The sequence below is a fragment of the Capra hircus genome, chromosome 15, assembly GCF_001704415.2.
Source record: "Capra hircus breed San Clemente chromosome 15, ASM170441v1, whole genome shotgun sequence".
NCBI lineage: Eukaryota > Metazoa > Chordata > Mammalia > Artiodactyla > Bovidae > Capra > Capra hircus.
The window spans coordinates 120,878-145,437 of record NC_030822.1 but is presented as its reverse complement, the minus strand read 5'-3'; the positions used below and the strand labels follow the sequence as shown (position 1 = coordinate 145,437).

The 24,560-nt window shown below is 42.9% G+C and overlaps 1 long non-coding RNA gene across 1 annotated transcript in view; it reads left to right on the top strand.

Moving 5' to 3' along the window:
* Window positions 1–24,560, top strand: part of LOC102172741 — a 37,806-nt gene that overhangs the window by 2,488 nt on the left and 10,758 nt on the right. Inside the window, exons 3-4 of the long non-coding RNA XR_001296599.2 lie at window positions 7,456–7,599; window positions 14,791–14,847. This is a non-coding gene — a long non-coding RNA (uncharacterized LOC102172741). The remainder of the gene's footprint in view (window positions 1–7,455; window positions 7,600–14,790; window positions 14,848–24,560) is intronic.

Genomic DNA, 24,560 nt, shown 5'->3' with positions numbered 1-24,560 from the left:
TTCCACAGTTTATTGTGATCCACACAGTCAAAGGCTTTGGCATAGTCAATAAAGGAGAAATCGATGTTTTTCTGGAACTCTCTTGCTTTTTCCATGATCCAGCAGATGTTGGCAATTTGATCTCTGGTTCCTCTGCCTTTTCTAAAACCAGCTTGAACATCAGGAAGTTCATGGTTCCCGTATTGCTGAAGCCTGGCTTGGATAATTTTGAGCATTACTTTACTAGCGTGTGAGATGAGTGCAATTGTGTGGTAGTTTAAGCATTCTTTGTCATTGCCTTTCTTAGGGATTGGAATGAAAACTGACCTTTTCCAGTCCCATGGCCACTGCTGAGCTTTCCAAATTTGCTGCCATATTGAGTGCAGCACTTTCACAGCATCATCTTTCAGGATTTGAAACAGTTCAACTGGAATTCCATCACCTCCACTAGCTTTGTTCATAGTGATGCTTTCTAAGGCCCACTTGACTTCACATTCCAGGATGTCTGGCTCTAGGTGAGTGATCACACCATAGTGGTTATCTGGGTCATGAAGATCTTTTTTGTACAGTTCTTCTGTGTATTCTTGCCACCTCTTCTTAATATCTTCTGATTCTGTTAGGTCCATACCATTTCTGTCCTTTATCGAGCCATCTTTGCATGAAATATTCCCTTGGTATCTCTAATTTTCTTGAAGAGATCTCTAGTCTTTCCCATTCTGTTCTTTTCCTCTATTTCTTTGCATTGATCACTGAAGAAGGCTTTCTTATCTCTTCTTGCTATTCTTTGGAACTCTGCATTCAGATGCTTATATCTTTCCTTTTCTCCTTTGCTTTTCACTTCTCTTCTTTTCACAGCTATTTGTAAGGCCTCCTCAGACAAACATTTTGCTTTTTTGCATTTCTTTTCCACGGGGATGGTCTTGATCCCTGTCTCCTGTACAGTGTCACGAACCTCATTCCATAGTTCATCAGGCACTCTATCTGTCAGATCTAGGCCCTTAAATCTATTTCTCACTTCCACTGTATAATCATAAGGGATTTGATTTAGGTCATACCTGAATGGTCGAGTGGTTTTCCCTACTTTCTTCAATTTCAGTCTGAATTTGGCAATAAGGAGTTCATGATCTGAGCCACAGTCAGCTTCTGGTCTGTTTTTGTTGACTGTATAGAGTTTCTTCATCTTTGGCTGCAAAGAATATAATCAATCTGATTTTGGTGTTGACCATCTGGTGATGTCCAGGATATGATGTTTCAGGATACTGAAAGAGGAACTCCCCAGGTCAGTAGGTGCCCAATATGCTACTGGAGATCAGTGGAGAAATAACTCCAGAAAGAATGAAGGGATGGAGCCAAAGCAAAAACAATATCCAGCTGTGGATGTGACTGGTGATAGAAGCAAGGTCCGATGCTGTAAAGAGCAATATTGCATAGGAACCTGGGATGTTAGGTCCATGAATCAAGGCAAACTGGAAGTAGTCAAACAGGAGATGGAGAGAGTGAACGTCGACATTCTAGGAATCAGAGAATTAAAATGGACTGGAATGGGTGAATTTAACTCAGTGACCATTATATCTACTATTGCGGGCAGGAATCCCTCAGAAGAAGTGGAGTAGCCATCATGGTCAACAAAAGAGTCTAAAATGCAGAACTTGGATGCAATCTCAAAAACGACAGACTGATCTCTGTTCGTTTCCAAGGCAAACCATTCAATATCATGGTAATCCAAGTCTATGCCCCAACCAGTAACACTGAAGAAGCTGAAGTTGAATGGTTCTATGAAGACCTACAAGACCTTTTAGAACTAACACCCAAAAAAGATGTCCTTTTCATTATAGAGGACTGGAATGCAAAAGTAGGAAGTCAAGAAACACCTGGAGTAACAGGCAAATTTGGCCTTGGAATACAGAATGAAGCAGGGAAAAGACTGATAGAGTTTTGCCAAGAGAATGCACTGGTCATAGCAAACACCCTCTTCCAATCAACTATAATAAAGTTAAATAAAGCAAAAATTATGAATCTATCAACTATATTTAAATAACCTCAAACCACTGCAACCTAGTCATACTCCCAAGAAATATACTCTGAGTCTGGAACTATGTATAAAAATCCCTTTTTGGCATCTATAAATTATCTTAAGCTGAGCTGATGATGACAGTGGTCCCAAATGAAATGGTCAGATTGTGGGAACAATATTCAGGAAAATCTGCAGACCGTCCAGCATTGGGGACCGTGATTGTAATGGCACTATGTTCTTGAAATCACCCTGCAGACATGGCACTGTTTTCCCAATCGGCTTGTCAAATCTAGCAGGTTACATCCTTTTTCATTAGCCACCCACATTTTTGGATGATGGATCCAGATTGGGAATTAAACCAACAGGGTTAAAGCTTGGTCCAGGAATGTTTCTGACACCTCAGTTCTTTTATTGCCTTCCCTTACTGAAGATCTACCTGACCTCAACAAGAATTGTACCAAAAGCCTTCTGCAAAGCAGACTATGAACCCAAGTTTCCACTCCTCATTCCCAGTTTTATGATGGTAAGATCTAGATCCCTAACCCCCTTTTCCACTGATCTGATATGGCTATTGAGAAGGAATAAAGTGTTTCTGAGAATACATCTGTTACTGGTCACGTTACTGTCCTGCTAATGAGAGCTACCATTATCTAAGAGTTTAGATCGCATTTAATTCTACTTTCCAGTTTCAGACAAGGTGAAGTAGATAGACTTTTCTCTATTCCTGCCACTAGTTACAGCTAAAACTTGGGACAAGGAAGACTGAAAGATTCACAGGAGGCAGAAGAGCTAGGGACCTTGAAATCCAAAGAATGACATGGTGGTGAGTTTCCTGGAGGTATTTTGTTTGCTTTTCTTCAAATCTCCAGAACTGGGTGCTCAAGAAGCCTGTAACCCAAAAACACCATTAAGCACAAGACAAAAAAACAACAACAAGGAAAGCCTATTTTCTCAGCCAGGTGGTGGTTCAGCTGCTAAGCTCTGTCTGACTGTTTGCAACCCCAGGGACTGCAGCACACCAGGCTCCACTGTCCTCCACTCTCTCCTGGAGTTTGCTCAAATTCATGTCCATTGAGTCAGTGATGCCATCTAATCATCTCATCCTCTGCTACTCCCTCCTCCTTTTGCCTTCAGTCTTTCCCAGCATCAGGGTCTTTTCCAATTAGTCATCTCTTCACACCAGGTGGCCAAAGTATTGGACCTTCAACTTCAGCATCAATCCTTCCAATGAATATTCAGGGCTGATTTCCTTTAAGATTGAATGGTTTGATCTCCTTGCAGTCCAAGGGACTCTGAAGAGTCTTCTCCAACACCACAGTTCAAAAGCATCAATTCTTCAATGCTCAGCCTTCTTTATGGTCCAACTCCCATCTGTACATGACTACTAGAAAAACCACAACTTTGACTGTATAGACCTTTATTTGCAAAGTGGTGTCCACGGTACAACTGAAAATCACTCATCCAAAAAATAACCAGGAAAATCTCAACCTGCATGAGAAAAGACAGTGAGTAGATGCCAATACCAGAACTACACTGTTGTTAGAATTATCTGATAAGAATTTTTAAGTGAAATGTAACAACAAGCAATTATGAACATAAAAACACATTTATAGATAAAAGTTCAAGGAAAAGAAATAGAAGAAATAGAGAAAACCAAGTGGAAATTTTATAACTGAAAAATGCAATAACTGGAAAAAAACTCACCAGATGAGTTCAACGAGGGTATGGACAGGGCAGAGAAAAGAATCAGTCAGCTTTAAGTATGACAATAAAAATTGTTCCATGTGAGAGGAGATCCAGAGGGCAGAGCAGAAGCAGATGCAGCTCTTGGCCCCCAACAACCACATCAAAAATACATCTGCATGTGGAGTCCTCCTCACGGAAAGCAAACTGAAGCTGGCAGAAAAACTCTTATATAGCCAAGGCTATAGGAAGAACCACACAAAGTCAGGTTTGAAGGGAGAAGAGGTCAGGTCAGGATCCATGTCTCTAGGAGGCCGACACAGAGAGAGGATCACACAGTCTCAGAGACCCTCTCTGGGAAATGAATGGCTGAAACCACACACTGGGCACTCCACACCTGGGGTCCAACACATGGAGGGCACGCTCCCTTAACACGTTTGAAAACCAGCTCCAGACGGACAGTGGAGCGGTGAAAAAGCTCTACTCTGCTCGTAAGGGGTGTTCACATGCTCACTTAATCACGAAGCAAGGCAGACCAAGCCTATTGAAGCTGCCTGGGACCCTGACTGGCATATCCCACAACTACCCCAGTGTACATGCTGATCTAAGCCGAGCACCTCACTCTGAGCCCTCTTGCTCTGCTCCACTCTAGGGCAAAGGCTGCTGCTGCCAAGGAGAGAGCGCAGCTGTGGGAGGATCATACCCTGGGGTGAAGTAGGATGTACTCCAGGGAGGCCAGGATGGTTCAATATCTGCAAATCAACCAATATGATACACCGCAATTTTAAAAGGGATAAAAATCACATGATCATTTCAGTATACACAGAAGAAGCATTTAACAACATTTAACATGCATTCATGATAAAAAAAAAATTATCAAAATGAGTATAAACGGAACATGCTGCTGCTGCTGCTAAGTCGCTTCAGTTGTGTCTGACTCTCTGCGACCCCATAGACAGGGGCCCACTGTCTCTGGGATTCTCCAGGCAAGAACAGTGGAGTGGGTTGCCATTTCCTTCTCCAGTGCATGAAACTGAAAAGCAAAAGTGAAGTTGCTTAGTCGTGCCCGACTCTGTGCGACCCCATGGACTGCAGCCCACCAGGCTCCTCCATCCGTGGGATTTTCCAGGCAGGAGTCCTGGAGTGGGTACAGGGAACGTGACTGAACATAATAAGGGCCACTTTGGACAAACCCACAGCTAACATCATCCATGATGGTGAAAAGCTAAAAGCTTATTGTCTAAAATCAGGAATAAGACAAGGATATCCATTTTTACCACTTCTACTTAACATGGTATTAGAGGTCCTAGCCACAGAAATCAGTCAAGAAAAAGAAAGAAAGTGAACCCAAGTTGGAAAGGAAGAGCAAAACTCACTGTTTGCAGATGGCATGATGCTGTATGGAGAAAACCCTAAACCTGCACCCAAAAACTATTCAAAATACTAAGTGATTTCAGTAAAGTTGCAGGATACAAGATTAATATACAGAAATCGACTTCTTTTTGTGCATTAATGATGAACTATCAAAAAAAATGAAGAAAATTACATCAAAAAATATCAAGGAATGAACTTGAAGCAGGTGAGAGGCCTGTCCTCTGAAAACTGTGAAATGTTGGTAAAAGAAATTGAAAATGGCACAGAGAAATGGAAAGATATTAAATGCTCTTGAATTTGTAATTTTAAAACTCCTGAAAAAGAAATGGCCAGGCCTGGATATTTCACCGAAGAATTCTGCCAAATATTTTAAGAATGCTTAGCAGCAGCAGCTCTTCATAATCTTTTCCAGAAAACAGGAGGGAGCACCGCTTGAATGGCCTGAAGAGGCCGGTATCGCTCTGCTGCTACAACCGAAGAGCGCAGGAGGAGACAGCAGTTGATTCGTAATAGCCCCCAGGGTGGCAACCATCGAAGTGGGATTCACCTCAGTAGCTGAATAACTGATAACTATGGGCATCCATATCGCGCATGAAAGAAGATGCATTGAGACCCACGACAACTTAGATGGGTTTCAAGGGCATTGAGCTGAGTGGAAAAAGTCCGTCTCAAAAGTTACATGCTGAATTATTCAATTTATATGACATTCTCAGAGTGACACAAGCGTAGAGATGGAAAACAGTGATTTCCAGACATTAAGGAAGTTGGAAGGAGAGTGATTAGAGAGGTGTGGGATGAACGATCCCTTTGTAGTAATTTAAAAGTTCTGTTTCTTGATTACGGTGGTGGGAGACAGGAAGAGACGGGAGGAAATGGCGCAGCGCGATAAGCCCGCGCGGTACCCGAGCTCCGTCTCCGCATCCCGGCGCCGCGATGCAGTCGTGAAACCACTCGGAGCCTCCAGGTTCAGGAGACACTGGACCTCTCTGTACTATTTTTGCAATCTATAATTATTTGGAAATGAAATTTTTTTTTAATCCTTCGATCTTCTAAACTCAGACTTTAGAAAACGTCAGTGTATTCCAGCTTCAGCAAGGAGCTAAAACTCCGCGCCGCTGCAGTAGCGGGAAAAGCCCTGTCGAATGCGGCGTCCGCTGGCCCCTTCCTTCCGCCGCAGCCTGCCGGAGGCGCCGCTGGATGCAGAGCTTCGTGCCGGGGGGCTGTCAGAGTACTCTCCAGGTGAGGGGGGATCGCCCAACTAGCCCTTCTTAGCTCCGCTCATCATCACATGACCAGAACGGAAGCCTGCTGCAGACTTCAAGCTGAAGTGATCCTGCTTAAGAGGATACGTTTTTTGAGGAAAAGGATATCAGTTTACCCAGACATTCCGGAAATATGAGTTGCACAGACTTCCCTGGCGGTCAAGTGCTTCAGCCTCTGTGTTCCTCCACTGCACGTGGCGCAGGTTTGGGCCCTGGTTGGAGAACTAAGATTCTTCATGCCCCACAGGTGTGGCCAAAAAAAAAGAAAGAAATTAAATTATTTTTAAAAATATGAGATACAGTAAGGCAAGAGAGTTTAGGTTCTGAATGCCAGTATGACTCCTTTGGTTTGTTTTTGTTTTCAAGCTGAATTCCTGTGTTTGGTGGATGAACAGGAGCAGGGAGGGGTGGCTTATTCAGCTGTGGCAGAAGCAGGCACAGCTGAGAAACATCTCTGAAAAACTGAAAGGCCCTACAGCGAGATGTTAGGGGGCTCTACATAGCAAGCTTAGAATTGTCCTTCTGTGGCTCTGAAGCTGTCATACTTAGCCTGACTTTAGTGGGCAGAAATCATCCACAATCCCCACGCTAGGTAACAGGCCCCTGGAAGAGCTGGAGAAAACCAGGGAACTCAAGGGCTCGCTCTTTCTTAAGCTCTTCTTTATACAGGACCCAGGACTCTGGCAACCACCGTCAAAAGCGGGCATGATGGGTGGGCAAAACGGAATCAAAGTCCAAGGCCCAGTTTTGGGACCATGTGCGAAAGGCAGGTAAGGTCAGCAATGCCAGGAATAGCGGCCTGTAAAACCAACGAGCGGCCTCTGCAGGTGAGGACCGCTGACCACATGCAGTCACTGAGGAGTGTTGAGTTCAGGGCTCCAAGGCTCGTGCCCTGCAGCCTCTCGAATGCAGCAGATAAACAGGCTCTTAGTACAATTTTACTGGACATGTATATAGTCACTGTATCTGCAAACTACTCTGAAATATTAACAAACCCTCCTCATTTGAGTTAAACGTTGAAAATCCTGAAATTATGTTAGGTTATCACTTTCCCCCTCCACCTTGGCGTTTTCTTGATGTGTGTTCCTTTCAAAGGTTGAACTGGAATAGAAGTAAGTAATTAATGGTGTTCTTTTCTCTCAGGCCGTGCAAATAATGACTGGTCTGTTTGTTCACACCCTGGGACTGCTCTGGACATATTTGTTAGTCTCACAAATTCTAGCATTTCAAAAAGTATATCTTCCTTTTGCAATACTGTCGGGATTCCCGTTTTGGGCAGCAGCTTTTGTGAGTAAATAATCTACTCCTTTATTGCTCTTTATTAATTTATTCATTTGATGATTGTTTCTGAGCTGTGTAGCATACCGGAGACAGTATGCTACACTGAAAATATCTGTTTTCAAGGGATTTATTCTTATATCAAGTTGGAAGGCATATATCAATATGGAAAACAATGAAAACCTAGATCATACTTAGTCTATAATGAAACTCTGTTTTGTTAAAGATCTGCTTTTTACATGCTCTTGAATAGGGGGAAATGGAGACGGCAATGGCACCCCACTCCAGTGCTCTTGCCTGGAAAATCCCATGGACAAGGGAGCCTGGCAGGCTGCAGTCCACGGGGTCGCTGAGGGTCGGACACGACTAAGCGACTTCACTTTCACTTTTCACTTCATGCATTGGAGAAGGAACGGGCAACCCACTCGTGTTCTTGCCTGGAGAATCCCAAGGACGGGGGAGCCTGGTGGGCTGCCATCTATGGGGTCACACAGAGTCAGATACGACTGAAGCGACTTAGCAGCAGGGGGAAATAGTGGTAAGATGCACAAGGGACATTTTGGGAAAACAGGAAATGGTAGTGATTGTTCCACCGCTCACAGGGCATTAATTTTTTCCAGTGGGGCAAACAAGATGAGAGAACATTATTGCCGTGGAAATAGTAGAATATATAGAATTTGTACAAGGAAATAAAAATGAAATCTTTTGTTTTACTATCCAAGAAGCCTTTAGTAGAATTGAACAGAAGTTTCTAAAGTAAATTTTTTTATGTCTGATAGTATGGTGAGTGATATGCTATTATCCCCACAAAATGCTGAGTGATAATAATAACACATTTGAAATTTGGTCATTCAACCAATACAGTACTATGCACCACATATCTGTTCTAGGCATATGAAGTACATCAGCAAACAAAGCGAAGACCCCAGCCCTTTCAGAGCTTTATCCTAGCCAGGAGTCACATGTTAGAAGGCAATGAAGCTGCAGAAGGGAAGAGAGAAAGCGCTGTGTAGGGTGAGACAAAACGCTCACCAGGTCTTACGGAAAAACCCAAATGAACTTTTTGGCCAACCCACTATAATAATCGATTATCAACAGTAACTTTCTCAACGAGGCCTGCTTGAACCATTCGGTGTAAAGCAGTAACCCATTTCCCTTTGGTGCCGGGATTCCATTCTGTCTCACCCTCCCTGGCCTCTTTCTTTCTTTTTAGCTCTATAGCTTTACTCACTTCACTTTCCACTTTCACACCCAGGTCAGATAAAACAAATTCCAGCACTTTGGACATTCCTCTCATGTCCCTTCCGATCAATAACCTCTCCCTCCTATCTTCACCATTACCCTGACTTCTAATATCATACATCACTATTCTGTGCTTTTAAACTTTATCTAAGTAGAAGCAGACGGTACGCGTTGTTTTGTATTTGGCTGCTTTGCTTAGCTTATGACTGTGAGATCCACCCTGCTATTGATGCAGCTGTGATATAGCTGCAGGTCATTCGTATTATTGCTGGTTAATATTTCCTTGTGTTCGTCTACTGTAGCTTATATAATCTAATGAACGGGCATTTAGGTCGCCTCCAGTTTGCAGTATTACAGAACGTCCCATGCGGGCCATTAGTAACCTTGTACAAGCCTTTCACACGTGCAGCTATCTCTTTTAGGTACATATACAAAAGCAAAATCGCAACGTCTCAGGTTTACACACATACCCAACTTCAGTGCTTAATGCTAAGCTGTTCCCGGCGGTTTTACCAGTTTACGGCCTTTTTAGCAGGCAGGAAACTACTGTCATTCTGTATCCTCCGAGGGCTTCCTCAGAGAGTCTCAGGGCTTCCCTCCATGACCCCATGGTGAGGAACCCACCCGCAGTGCAGGAGACATGGGTTTGATCCCTGGGTCAGGAGGATCCCCTGGAGGAGGAGACGGCAACCCACTCCAGAATCCTTGCCTGGAGATTTCCGGGGACAAAGGCACCTGGGAGGCCGCAGCCCATAGGGTCGCACTGAGTGGATGCGATTGAGCTGCTGAGCACACAGGCGCCCGCACCCTCAGCAGCACTTTGCATTGTCAGTTTTCCTGATTTTATCCGTTCTGGTTAGTGCTTTTGACCTTGTAGTTTTAGCTTGCATTGCTAACCAATGAGGTAGAGGAGTTTTTTATTGTCTATTTTGACATCCTCTTTTAAAAGTACCTATACAGGTTTCTTCACATTTTTAAATTGGGTTTTCTGTCTTGTACTTATTTGCTAGAATTCTTTATATATTCTGGACACAAACTCTTTATCAGTTTATGTATTCTAATCGTCATTTCCACTCTGTGGCTTAAGGATGTCTTTCAATTAAATAATTTATTAATTTCAGTGTTACCCACTATAATTTTCCCTCTATATAGGTAGTACTTTTTATACCTAATTTAATAAATTTTTTCTGCTTTTAGATTTGGAAGTTATTTTTATATTATGTACTAGAATCTAAACTGTTTTACCTTCTTACATTTGGACTTCCACTGTACCTTGAATTTGTTTTTGTTTATGATATACATTAGGGATCAAATTTTATTTTTGAGAATATGAATTTTCAAAAGTTTCATTTATTGGGAAGAAGAAGATTGTTTTGCTTCTATAAATCAAATGTCCAGATAGGGCTGACTCCATTTCTGAACCTATTTTTCTATAATTGTGATGATATCACAGTGTCTTCACTACACTGTCTTTAAATAAGTGTTAATATCAGTATAGGTCATCTTGTTCTTCTTCAAGATTATCTTGGCTATCCTTGTATCACCTTACCATATAGATTTTGGAATCAGTTTGTAATCTACACACACACCAAATAAACCTGAAGGGGTCTTGATTGGTATTTCACAGGATGCTATGTTTCAGGGTCTCTATCATCTGGGAACTAGTTGAAGATGAACTCTGAAGAGTGAATCAGAAGACATGGCATCTATTGACAGTGCTTTTCACTTGACTGTTTGACTTCATTTTTAAAATGAATCACATTGTCTAAATCATGTTTTCATTCATTCAGTAAAGAGACATACTGGACAGCCACGATTTGTGAGGACTTCTCTAGGGACTTGAATAAAACACTGAACGAGACACACACAAAAGCTGAAGTGAGATGAGAAGCACCTCTGCTTTCATGGGTGAGAAGAGAAAGGGGGAGTCGCTCAGTCGTGTCCGACTCTTTGCGGCCCCACGGACTATGTGCAGCCCATGGAGTGCTCGCGGCCAGAATACTGGAGTGGGTAGCCTTTCCCTTCTCCAGGAGATCTTCCCAACCCAGGAATCAAACCAGGGCCTCCTGCATCACAGGCAGATTCTTTACCCACTGAGCTATCAAGGACACCACCCTAATGGCAGAAAGTGAAGAGGAACTAGAAAGCCTCCTGAGGATGATGAAAGAGGAGAGTGAAAAAGCTGGCTTGAAACTCAGCACTCAAAATACTAAGATCAGGGCATCTAGCCCCATCAGTCCATGGCAGATAGATGGGGAAAAAGTGGAAACAGTGGCAGATTTTATTTTCTTGGGCTCCAAAATCTCTGTGGATGCTGATGGCAGCCATGAAATTAAAAGATGCTTGCTCCTTGAAAAGAAAGCTATGACAGACCCAGACAGCATACCAAAACACACAGATGTTGCTTTGCTGACAAAGGTCCATACACTCAAAGCTATGGTTTTTCCAGGGGTCATGTATGGATGTGAGAGTTGGACCATAAAGAAGGCAGAGCACCAGAGAATTGATGCTTTTGAACTGTGGTGCTGGAGAAGACTCTTGAGAGTTCCTTGGACTACAAGGAGATTAAACCACTCAATCCTAAAGGAAATCAACCCTGAATATTCAATGGAAGGACTGATGCTGAAGCTAAAGCTCCAATACTTTGGCCACCTGATGTGAAGAGATGACTTATTGGAAAAGACCCTGATGCTGGGAAAGATTGAAGGTGGGAGGAGAAGGGATGACAGAGGATGAGATGGTTGGTGGCATCACCGACTCAATGGACATGAGTATGAGCAAGCTCCAGGAGATGGTGAAAGACAGAGGAGCCTGGTGTGCTGTATTTCATGGGGTCACAAAGAGTTGGTCAAGACTTGGCAAAAAAACAACAACAACACTTTCATAGATCTCACTCTCTCAGTTGAGGAGGCAAAAGTTAACAAGAAAGCAATTATTTTAAAATCTCTCAATGTTAGTGTTAGAAAGAAAATAAACAGCATACTTTCTGCAAGATAACAGTTGATCCTAGAGCAGCCTCATAGGAGTGATGATCCTCCTTATGTTCCAGGCATACTGGTCTCTGTTCTATTCCTTAAACCAGTAAAGATTTCTCCTCTGTAAGTGTTTTTATTTCCTCTCCCTGGAAAGCTCCTCTAGTCTTCAAGACTTCAGGTTACTCTTATCTCAGCTTTGATGTCTCTCTTTCAAGAGACCTTCTTAAGCCCATCTATTTAAGGTGTCCCCCACTATTCTCCTACGTGTCACTAGTCCTTACCTGGCAAATGTACTCACAGAGGGAACAGCAATGCCGCAAATCAATTACACCCCATAAAACCAAGGTTTCCCTGTTGCCATAGCGCATCCCGTTAACTGGTCTCCATGCCCTGAGCCCTCCTTCAGAGCCCCACTAAGCTGGGAACCAACGCCTTTGAGGCAGTTGATTATCTACCTGTAAATCAGTTGGCAATCACTATTGCTCATATACCCTTTTGATGTCCTAATTTCTCATTGATCAGAAATAGAGCTACGAGAGAGAACGCGCATACATGCTCCAGTCCTTCAGAAGCAGCCTCGGCAACATGTGATAAACAGCTGCAATAATTTCCTTTATGAGTCTGCTTTTGCCGGAGACTAAAAAAGAAAACACTGCTCTGGTGGTTGTTTTCTTTTTTGATGACTTTGTTGTATGTTTTGATTTTCTGGGAGACACTTTGGAATGAGCACTTTAAATGGAGGAAGCCCAGGATGCTGAGGACAGAGTGTTCTCTTACTGTGTGTAAAATGGCTAAGATGAGTAGCTGGAAGACAAAGGTAGCACCCATTTCAGAATACTAGAAAGAATCCTGAGGAAGGTATGTGGACATAGAAATGTAACAGAAAGAAATAAAAATTAATACTATCTACCATTTGTCCAAATGTGGGGGCTTATTATAAGGTACTTATTTCAGTGCAGGGTTTTGTAAAGAAAAACGGGCTACCATATTTATGGGAATATGGAAACTGGAATCAAAATTGGAGCCTTTGAAAATGTGGGAGTTCCTGAAGACGGGATGTGAGGAGAAAGGTTAGAGGATCGTAAGAAAGACCACTAACTGCTCCTGCCCAAGGCGCCAGCTCCTCTGGTGGCTCAGACAGTAAAGAATCTGCCTCCAGTGCAGAAGACCTGGGCTTGATCCCTGGTCGAGAAGATTCCCTGGAGAAGGAAATGGCAACCCACTCCAGTATTCTTGCCTGGAGAATTCTGTGCACAGAGGAGCCTGGCGGGCTACAGTCCCTGGGGTCGCAGAGTCAGACACAGCTGAGCAACTAACACTTGCTTTCACAAGGCACCAGCATGAATGGACAAGTTGAAAGTGAAAGTCACTCAGTCGTGTCCGACTGTTTGCAACCCCATGGACTGTAGGCCAGAATACTGGAGTGGGGAGCCGTTCCCTTCTCCATGGGATCGTCCCAGCCCAGGGACTGAACCCAGATCTCCCGCATTGCAGGTGGATTCTCTACCAGCTGAGCCACCAGGAAGCCTAAGAATACTGGAGTGGGTAGCCTGTCCCTTCTCCAGCGGATCTTCCCCACCCAGGAATCAAGCCAGGGTCTCTTGGATTGCAGGCAGGTTGCATGTAATTAAATCTTGAAGCTCTGTAATTAAATCTTGAACCAGAAAGGGGTTGCAAAGGGAAGATCATGGATAAATCTAGAAATGGTTTTCTCTGGAAGATAACGTGAAAATATAACAGGAGAGGGAGAAAGAGGAGGCCGTGGCTGCCGTGTCTGATCACTATGATCTGAGAGTTACAGTTTCTGCTTCCCTTCTACCCACCAAACATTGCTTGAGATTTTCTCCTACGCTATTGTAACTGAAAATAACAGAGTAATTCTGGAAAATGTAGTTCTGTCAGTGGTGAAAACTGTAGGGCCAAGCTGACTATAAATAATTCGGCAAATGACTTCATATATAACTGTTACAATAACCACTTAGTAGCACAAGTTAGAAAATATTATTCTCACTTTACCAATGAAAAAGGAAAACCTTAATGACAAGCCACATAATTTCTGTTGAGTGTCATAGAAATCACAGTTCAAAGAATTCAAACTCATATCCTTCTGACCCCGAAATGCTCTTTAGGACTGGCATGTTGGGCTTCCCAGGCGACTCACTGGTAAAGAATCCAGCTGCCAGTGCGGGGGGCACCGGAGACGTGGATTTGCTCCCTGGGGCAGGAAGATCCCATGGAGTAGGAGCTGGCAGCCCCCTCCAGTGTTACTGCGGGCGAAGTCCGTGGACAGAGAAGCCCGGCAGACTAGAGTCTGTGGTCAGACCCGACTGAGTCCGACCCGACGGAGTGCCTGAGTGCCCGCGCATGCGCTGGAGTGTTAGTGGTGCCATTTGGGGGGAAAGAACATTCCTTTTCCTTCACTACTAACTGAATAGTTACTCTTGAAATGCTGTTGAAAGTTTCCGTGCATACATTAAAGTTGCACCAGTGGAAAAATAAATTTCCGATGCACCATAACTGCCATCTTTCTAACAAGTTTTAAGATTGATGGACGGTCACAGAACAAGCTACTCATTGAAGACATTATGTAATTCTTACATTTAAATATATATAATGAATCAAATACTTTGTAAATGTGATGTTTTCTATTAATAAAATATTTCAGCATTATATTTAAAGTACTTGCATGTGATATCACTAAGGTATAGCATTGTTTAGTAATAAGTTCATCAAGTAGATGCATTTTCTTGTAATTCACCTCACGGGCTCAATAAACTGTGATTGAGAAAAAATCTAAGTAAAATTTGACAGTCTTTTTGCCATATAAAGTCACCTCAAGGGGTCCATGATTTTCTCAATGGTCCCACAAAAGAGTGAATATGATACTCTTCATGTTATGGCATTCCAGAATTCTCTTGCTTTTTAAGTTTATTACATAGAGATGTAACGACAGGGTATTAATAAGTGTGATTTTTGTTTCCAGTTTTTGCTGTCAGGAATCTTTACAGTATTGTTTGAGAGGAGGCGTTCAAGGTCTTTGGTAAGTCAGAATGTTTGTAGCAACTCTAAAAATGATTTTACTTGACAGAATGAGAGTCCGTAAGGAAGTGGCATTGTCTGTGAATCACTAGAAACCTACCCCAAGTTTTGGAGGGTAGATTGTTAAGATATAAGAACTTTAATTTTCTACTGAATCTTTATCAAAAGGAAAAGGATATACTCTAATTACTGAAATCTTTGTTACATTTCATCAGCCATAAAAATAATTCAAGATGTATGAAGTTAGTCATGGAATTAAATTTCTGTTATGATAAATCATTTAATGTAAATTGAGACGCTGCATATCACACTTGAATTTGGATTTCTTGAAATGATCCAGTGTCTGTTATTGCCTGTTCCTTTCTTCTTTTTCATATTTCTAGGAACGTTTGATTGTATGATGGAAAGTATGTCTGAGATATTGCAGAGAGTCTGGAATATGTCGATTTCCTGTAGTGCTTAGTTTTATGTCCATGGGTAGTGAAATGGAAAGATAAGAAGCTGGAGTCACTGTAAATATTCGTGCTGGCAGATTGACTTCTGGGATGCTAGCACAAGCAACTCTATGATGTTGTTGTTCCATTCTGCTCTCCCCCCACCTCCCCCCACCCCCGGTCATGGGCTGTGGTCTGAACCACAGCTCAGCTTTCACCCTCCCACGTGGAACCACATGCCTCCAAGTTAAGGTCCCTGAGTCTCCCCCAAAACAAGGAAAATGTCAGCAACAAAAAAAGAAAGACCCTAAAATTAATAGTTTCAAGTGCGTGCATGTGCCTGCAAAGTCACTTCAGTCGTGTCCGGCTCTTTGTGACCCCAGGGACTGAGCCCCTCTGTCTTTGTGATTCTCCAGGCAGGAATCCTGGAGTGGGTGCCATGCCCTCCTCCAGGGGATCTTCCCGATCCAGGGGTCAAGCCCGCGGCTCTCATCCTCCTGCATTGGCAGGCGGGTTCTTTACCACTAGCGCCACCTGGGGTGGACATTAACCAAACTCAAAGGTAACACTGAAAACTGTCTATCCAGGCGACACACTGAGTGTCAAGAAACAGAGATCGGTGATGTTTTAACAGCCTAGTCTTGCACCCAGCTGAGAGGACTGACATCCTCTGATGCTCTCTTCAAATCATCGTTCTCTGGGCACAGTCGATATTGTCTTAACTTCCAGCCATCTGGAAAATCTCTGTCCCCAGGCCGTTGTGGCTATTTGTGTAGATACAAAGTGAAAACAAGGTCCTGTCACAAGGAAAGTGCTGGAATAGTGTCAGCGTACTGCCTACCGTGCAGCTGCATAAAGCTGTGAGTTCAGCTGCAATGAGCCAAAGCTTGGTCAGAAATTTAAAAGAAAGTCTTCGATAACTAGAAAACCACAGGGAGCTTTAAGGAGCCTCAGCATGTTCAGCATGCTCTTAGGGATCAAAAATGCTGTGTACGTGTGGAAGACTACCCGTGTCTAAGAGGAAAGACTTGGGAAAGGAGAGACACCCATTCTGGCTGGCTCTGAAACCCTGGGCAAGCAAAACGTGGAAGCTAAGACTGTGTTCTAAACTTACGGAAATTTTAAAGTGTGTATTTTCACACAGGTTCCCCTTGGTAGAGGCATTAAATTGTACTGACCCAGAGGTAACCCCTAGGAAGCCAGTTTGTTTTGCCTTGTTTTGCAGTATAGTTGATTTAAATGTTGAGTTAATTTCAGGTATACAGTGAAGTGAATCAATTATACATATACATATAGGGATTTTTTAAAGGAACTTCTTCCAAAAATAGAGAATTCAGAGACCCCAAATCAAAACTTTGGGAAATGAATTTAGGAAAGTCACTAAACAAGTAAGCGAGAACAAGAAAACGAAACCAAAGATACAGCAAAGATAATGAATTCTGGATGGGAAAGGAGGACGCTAATGCCAAATTTGTCACAATATATGATGTTAAATGTCCATTTAAAATAGAAAGCATGCAAAGACTCTGAAATCTATTCCACATATTCGAGGGGGAAAAAAAAGCAACCAACAGACAATGTCCCTAATGAGGCACAGACTTTGAACCTTATAGTCAATGATACTAAATCATCTGTTAAAAACATGTTCAAAGAACTAAAGAAAATGATGTTTAAAGAAGTGAAAGAAAGGATAAAAGTGATGTCTCACCAAATAGATACCAATAATGAGACAGAAACTGTTAAAAACAACCAGATGCTCTGTAATCAAAAAGGGCAAGCACTACATAAACGAGGAATTCACTAAAGGAGGCAGAGAGCAGACTAGAGCTGACAGGAAACAGGATCAGAAACCTTGCAGACGGGTCGGCAGAGATCACTTCACAAGAGGGGCATAAAGATGGAGAAGTGAAGAAAGACGCACACGGACTCAGGAAACCGCCGGACACCATCAGCCACGTGCCTGCTCAGTTGCTCTGTCACGCCCAGCTCTTTGTGACCTCGTGGCCTGTACCCTCCAGCTCCTCTGTCCATAGAATTCTCCTGGCAAGAATGCTGAGGTGGGTTGCCATTTCCTACTCCAAGGGATCTTCCCTCCCCAGGAATCAAACCTGCATCTCCTGCCTTGGCAAGTGAATTCTTACCACTGAGACACCTGGGAAGCTCACTATAATAGAGATTCCCCCAAAGAGAAGAGAAAGTAAAAGGGACAGAAAGCATATTTGAAGAAATAATGGCAGAAAAATTTCCAACTTGATGAAAAAAGAATAATCTAAGTGTTAAAGATGATCAACAGATTCCAAGTGGAATAAGCTTGAAAAAATCCACATATAGTCTTGCCAAAATTGAACGGATGAAACTCAAGAATAAAGAGAAAAATCTCAAAAGCAGCAAATGAAAAGATGATTTATAGTGTACAAGAGGTCCTCAATAATATTATAGCTGGCTTTATCAGAAATCGTAGACAGCTGAGGTAGTAGGATGCCATTTTCCATGTTTGGAGGAGTCGGGGAAATGTCAAAGAATCTTCATCCAGGCAACTATCCTTCAAAACTAAAGGGGCGAGTAGCTCCCTACCACCCTCTTCTCCCTTCATCTCTTCCTTTCTCAGTCCTTGCCCTGGCATGCAGGGGGGTGCCCACCATAATTTGCGGGGGGCAGTTAACATGAGTCTGCACCAAACAGAGGAGACCTTGAAGATTCCTGAGCTCTTGCAGGATGATGGCGCTTCTGAGTTGCTTGCCTTTAGGCGAGAGCTTCTGACCTGTCATAAAGATCCCCAGGCCTTTCCACTGCCTTCCTTCTGGATGCTGTCACTGAAGGATGAATCCAGGACCACTTCAGATGACTGACTTTTGGAACCTCTGACCCACCCCCCTTTGTTTCCTGAAGTCTCCAATGTATTAATGTGAAATTGAGAGAGGTCATCTTCCTGGAGACAATTTACACATGCAAAGAATATTGTGGATCAATAATATTAGACAAGATAAGAGTTTGTTGCGAGTTTTTGCTGGTCTCTGGCACCACGGGCACTTCACACACACACCTCAGTTGTGGCCACTGTACCCAAACCTGTCTTGAGCGAGTATCCATCATGATGCCAAAACCTGGCTCTACCCACTGCCTTCAGGCTCCAGTGCTGGACACCTCACACCAAACAGCAAGACAGGAACACAGCCCCGCCTGTCAGCAGACAGGCTGCCTAAAGCCATACGAAGCTCACAGACATCTAAAAACACACACCTGTTGTGGCCCTGCCTATCAGAGGGAAAAGCCTCTGCACCACCCGCCAGGCTGCGGGCACCAGTCCCTTCCACTCGGAAGACTACACAAGCTCCTGGACCAATCTTACCCAAGAGGGAACAGACAACTGAAGCAAGAGGAACTGTGACCACAGACAGTAATTTAGACAAAATGAGAGGACAGAGAAATACGTTGCAGATGGAGTTGCAAGGTAAAAACCCACAAGAGCAAATAAATGAAGAGGAAATAGGCAATCTACCTGAAAAAGAATTCAGAGTAATATTAGTAAAGATGATCCAAGATCTCAGAAGTACAATGGAGGCACAGACTGAGATGAAACAAGAAATGTTTAACAGGGACCTGGAAGAACTAAAGAGCAAACAAACCGTGATGTACAGCCCGATGACTGAAATGGAAAGTACACGAGAAGGGCCAGGAACAGAATAACTTGGGTGAAGATAATGGATAAGTGAGCTGCAAGACACGATGATGGAGCAGAACAAAATGAACAGAAATGAGGACAGTCTCAGAGACTCTGGGATGATGTTAACTGCACCAACATTAGAATTACGGGGTCCCAGAAGGAGAAGAGAAAGAGAAATGGTCTGCGAAAACACTTGAAGTGGTTACAGTCTAAAACTTCCCTAACATGGCAAAGGAAATAGTCAACCCAAGTCCTGGAAGTGCAGAGAGTCCCATATAGGGTAAACCCAAGGAGAAGCACATTGAGGCAAATATTAATCAAACAAACAAAAATTAAATACAATGAAAAATATTAAAAGCAGCCACGGAAGAGCAACAAATACCATACAAGGGACTCCCCGTGGTTATCAGCTGATTTTTCAGCAGAGGCTCTGCAGACCAGAGGGGCTGGCATGATATATGTAAAGTGATGAAAGGGGGAAATCTACAACCCAGATTACCCAGCAAGGAGATCTTTCCTACTCAATGGAGAAAGCAAAAGCTTTACAGATAAGCAACAGCTAAGAGAATTCAGCACCACCGAGCCAGCTTCCCAACAAACGCTAAAGGAGCTTCTCTAGGTGGGAAGCAGAGAGAAGGAAAAGACCTACAAGAACAAACCCAAAACAGCTGAGAAAATTCTAACAGGAACATGCATGCTGATAATTGCCTTGAATGGATTAAATGTTCCAACCAAAAGACAGATTGGCACAGTGGATACAAGAATAAGACCCATTTATTTGCTGTCTACAAGAGACCCACTTCAGGCCTAGGGACACATACAAAGTGAAAATGAGGGACTGGAACAAGATATGGCATTGCATTTCAATGCAGGTGGAAATCATAAACACCAGAGCAAAAATAAACGAAACAGAGGCTAAGAAAACAACGGAAAAGATCAATGAAATGAAAAGCTGGTTCTTTGAAAAGATAAACACCATTGATAAGCATTTAGCCAGATGCAAGAAAAAAGTGGAGAGGGAAAGAAAATTAGAAAGGAAAATCAATAAAATGAGAACGGAAAAAGAAGCTTAACAACTGACACCACAGAAATATAAAGGATCGTAGGAGACTACGACAAGCAACTGTGTGCCCACGAAGGGACAACCTGGGAGAAATGGACAAACTCTTAGAAAAGTGCAACCTTCTAAAGACTGAATCAGGAAGAAAAAGAGAATATGAGCAGACCAGTCACAAGCAACGGAATTGAAACTGTGATTAAAAATCTTCCAACAAACAAAAGTCCGGGACCACCTGGGTTCACAGGCAAATTCGATCAAACATTTACAGAAGAGCTTACACCTATCCTTCTCGAACTCTTCAAAGAGATTACAGACGCAAGAACACTCCCAAATTCATTCCATGAAGCCACCATCAGGCTGCTACCAAAACCAAAGATATTACACAAAAAAGAAAATTACAGGGTAATATTATTGATGAACACAAATGCAAAAACACTCAACAAAGCACTAGCAAACTGAACCCAACAGCACATTAAAAGGATCATACACCAAGTGGGATTTATCCTAAGCAGTGCAAGGATTTTGAAGATACATAGATCAATCAATGTGATATGCCATATTAACAGGCTGAAAAGTAAAAACCATGTGATCATCTCAATAGATGCAGAAAAAGCTTTTGGCACAATTCAGTACCCATTTATGATAAAAAGTCTCCAGAAAAGCAGGCAAAGAGGGAACCTACCTTGACATAATAAAGACCAAATATGATAAACCCACGGCAAACATCCTTCTTCTATGGTGAAAACCTGAAAGCATTTCCTGTAAGATCAGGAATAAGACAAGGGTGTCTGTCCACTCTTGCCACTGCTATTCAACATAGTTTTGGAAGTCCTAGCTATGACAGTCAGAGAAGAAAAAGAAATAAAGTAATCCACTTGGAAAACAAGTAAGACTGTCACTCTGCAGATGACATGACGCTATATATAGAAGACCCTGAAGAGGCCACCAGGAAACTACTAGAGCCAGTCAATGAATTTAGTAAAGTAAAAGTTTAGTGATTCTGCGGGATATAAAATTAACAGAGAAACCTCTTGCATTCCTATACACTGTAAACAAAATATCAGAAAGAGAAATTAGGAAGACAATCCCACTTACCACTGCAACAAAAAGAGTAAAATGACTATGATGGACCTACCTGAGATGGCAAGACTCACACCCAGAAAACTATCAGATGATGATGAAGGAAATCAAATACGAAACAGAAGGATGGAAAGATTATACCATGTTCTGGATCGGAAAAATGATTATTAGAAAAATGACTATACTACCCAAAGCAATCTACAAATTAAGTGCAGTCTCTATCAAATAACCAATGGCTATACAGCAAGTTATTGACTATACCAAAGCCTTTGACTGTGTGGATCTCAATAAACTGTGGAAAATTCTGAAAGAGATGGGAATACCAGACCACCTGACCTGCCTCTTGAGAAATCTATATGCAGGTCAGGAAGCAACAGTTAGAACTGGACATGGAACAACAGACTGGTTTCAAATAGGAAAAGGAATACGTCAAGGCTGTATATTGTCACCCTGCTTATTTAACTTCTATGCAGAGTACATCATGAGAAACGCTGGACTGGAAGAAACACAAGCTGGAATCAAGATTGCTGGGAGAAATATCAATAACCTCAGATATGCAGATAACATCACCCTTATGGCAGAAAGTGAAGAAGAGCTAAAAAGCCTCTTGATGAAAGTGAAAGAGGAGAGTGAAAATGTTGGCTTAAAGCTCAACATTCAGAAAACGAAGATCATGGCATCTGGTCCCATCTCTTCATGGGAAATAGATGGGGAAACAGTGTCAGACTTTATTTTTGGGGGCTCCAAAATCCCTGCAGATGGTGACTGCAGCCATGAAATTAAAAGACGCTTACTCCTTGGAAGAAAAGTTATGACCAACCTAGATAGTATATTCAAAAGCAGAGACATTACTTTGCCGACTAAGGTCCGTCTAGTCAAGGGTATGGTTTTTCCTGTGGTCATGTATGGATGTGAGAGTTGGACTGTGAAGAAGGCTGAGCGCCAAAGAATTGATGCTTTTGAACTGTGGTGTTGGAGAAGACTCTTGCGAGTCCCTTGGACTTCAAGGAGATCCAACCAGGCCATTCTGAAGGAGATCAGCCCTGGGATTTCTTTGGAAGGAATGATGCTGAAGCTGAAACTCCAGTACTTTGGCCACCTCATGAGAAGAGTTGACTCATTGGAAAAGACTCTGATGCTGGGAGGGATTGAGGGCAGGAGGAGAAGGGGACGACTGAGGATGAGATGGCTGGATGGCATCACGGACTCGATGGACGTGGGTCTGAGTGAGCTCCAGGAGTTGGTGATGGACGGGGAGGCCTGGCGTGCTGTGATTCATGGGGTCGCAAAGAGTCAGACACGACTGAGCGACTGAGCTGAACTGAACTGATGCAGCAGCTCCCCTTTGGCTGTCTATTTTGCGTGTGGTAATGTAAGTTTCCATGTTGCTCTCTCCGTGCATCTCGCCCTCTCCTGATGCCCAGGCGTCTATATTCTATGGCTCAGGAAACTGAAACAGGGGCTCTGCGTCACCTGGAGAGGTGGGGTGGGGAGGGGAAGGGAGGAGGTTCAAAAGGGGGGATATATGTGTACCCATGGCTGATTCATGTTGAGGTTTGACAGAAAACAACAAAATCCTATAAAGCAATTATCCTCCAATTACAAAATAAATTATATATATAAAAAATAACCACTGGCACTTTCACAGAATTAAAACAAAAAAGTTTAGTTTGTGTGGAAACAAGACCCCGAGTAGCCAAAGTAATCTTGATAAAGATAAAAAGAGCTGGAGAATTTAGGCTCCCTGACTTCAGGCTATACCACAAAGCTACATTAATCAAGGCAGTATGGCGCTGGCACAAAAACAGAAATACTGATCGGCGTAACAGGACCGAATGCCCAGTGATAAACCCACACACTCCCACCTGATCTACGCCAAAGGAGTCAAGAGTATACAATGGAGAAAAGACGGCCTCTTCAATGCAAAGTGCTGGGAAAACTGCGCGGCTACATGTAAAAACTGCAATTCGAACACTACCTAACACCATACACAAAAGTAACTCAAAATGGATTAAAGACCTAAATGTAAGACCAGATACTCTAAAACTCTTAGGGAGTTTTATGCTGCCTGCGCTTTATAGGCAGAAGACTCTTTGACATAAATCCCAGCGAGATCCTTCTTGACCCACCTCCTAGAATAATGAAAATAAAATAAAAAATGAACAAAGGGGCCTAATTAAACTTACAGCCTTTACACAGCCAAGAAAACCATAAACATCACTTAAAAGACAATGCTCAGATTGGGAGAGAATATTTGCAAACAAAGGATTAATCTCCAAAACATGCATGCAGTTCATGTAGTTCAGTAGCAAAAAATAACAAGCATCCTAGTCAAAAAAAATGGGTGGAAGGCCGAAACAGACATTTCTTGAAAGAAGACATACAGATAGCCAACAAACACGTGAAAAGATGCTCAACATTGATCATTATGAGAGAAATGGAAACCAAAACCACAATGAGATATCACTCCACACCAGTCAGAATGCCATCATCAAAAAGTCTACAGACAATAAATGCTGGAGAAGATATGAAGAAAAGGGAACCCTCTTGTAAATGTAAATTCCTCTTGGGAAGGTAAATTGATACAACCACTATGGAGAACAGTATGGGGTTCTTAAAAAAAAAAAGTAAAAATAAAATTGTCATATTACCCGGCAATCCCGCCACTGGGCATATGCCTTGAGAAAACTATAATTCAGAAAGACCATATATACCTGCAGTCCATGGGGTCGCAAAGAGTCGGACGCGACTGAGCAACTTCACTTTCACTTTCACCTCAATGTTCATTGCAGCATTGTTTACAAGGGCCAAGACATGGAAGCAACCTAAATGTCCATTGGCAGATGACTGGATAAAGAAGCTGTGGGTCACGTATGTACATGCTGCTGCTGAGCCGCTTCAGTCGTGTCCGACTCCGTGCGACCCGGTAGACGCCAGCCCACCAGGCTCCCCCGTCCCCGGGGTTCTCCAGGCAGGAGCACTGGAGTGGGTGCAATTGCCTTCTCTGGGAACATGTATATAGTGGAATATTATTCAGCCATAAAAAGAAAAATTGGGTCATTTGTAGTGATGTGGATGAACCTAGAGTCTGTCACCCAGAGTGAAGTAAGTCAGAGAAAAATATTGTATATTAACGCATATCCATGGACTCTAAAAAAGAAATGGTACTGACGAGCCTGTCTGCAGGACAGGAACAGATGTCAGGGCGGTGGGGGAAGGACAGGACGGGCTGAGAGCGGAGCGTTGACAGGCACAGGCGACCGCGCAGAATCGCTGCTGGGAGCCTGCTGCGCAGCCCCGGGAGTGACGGAGAGGGGTGGGACCGGAGCTGGGCAGAGGCCCCAGAGGGCGGGGATAGGCGGATACAGGCAACCGAGTCACGATGTTGTACGCCAGAAACTAACACAGCATCATAAAGCAAATATAGTCCAATTTTTAAAAATCAAGACTGAATTATATTTCTATACTATAATTTG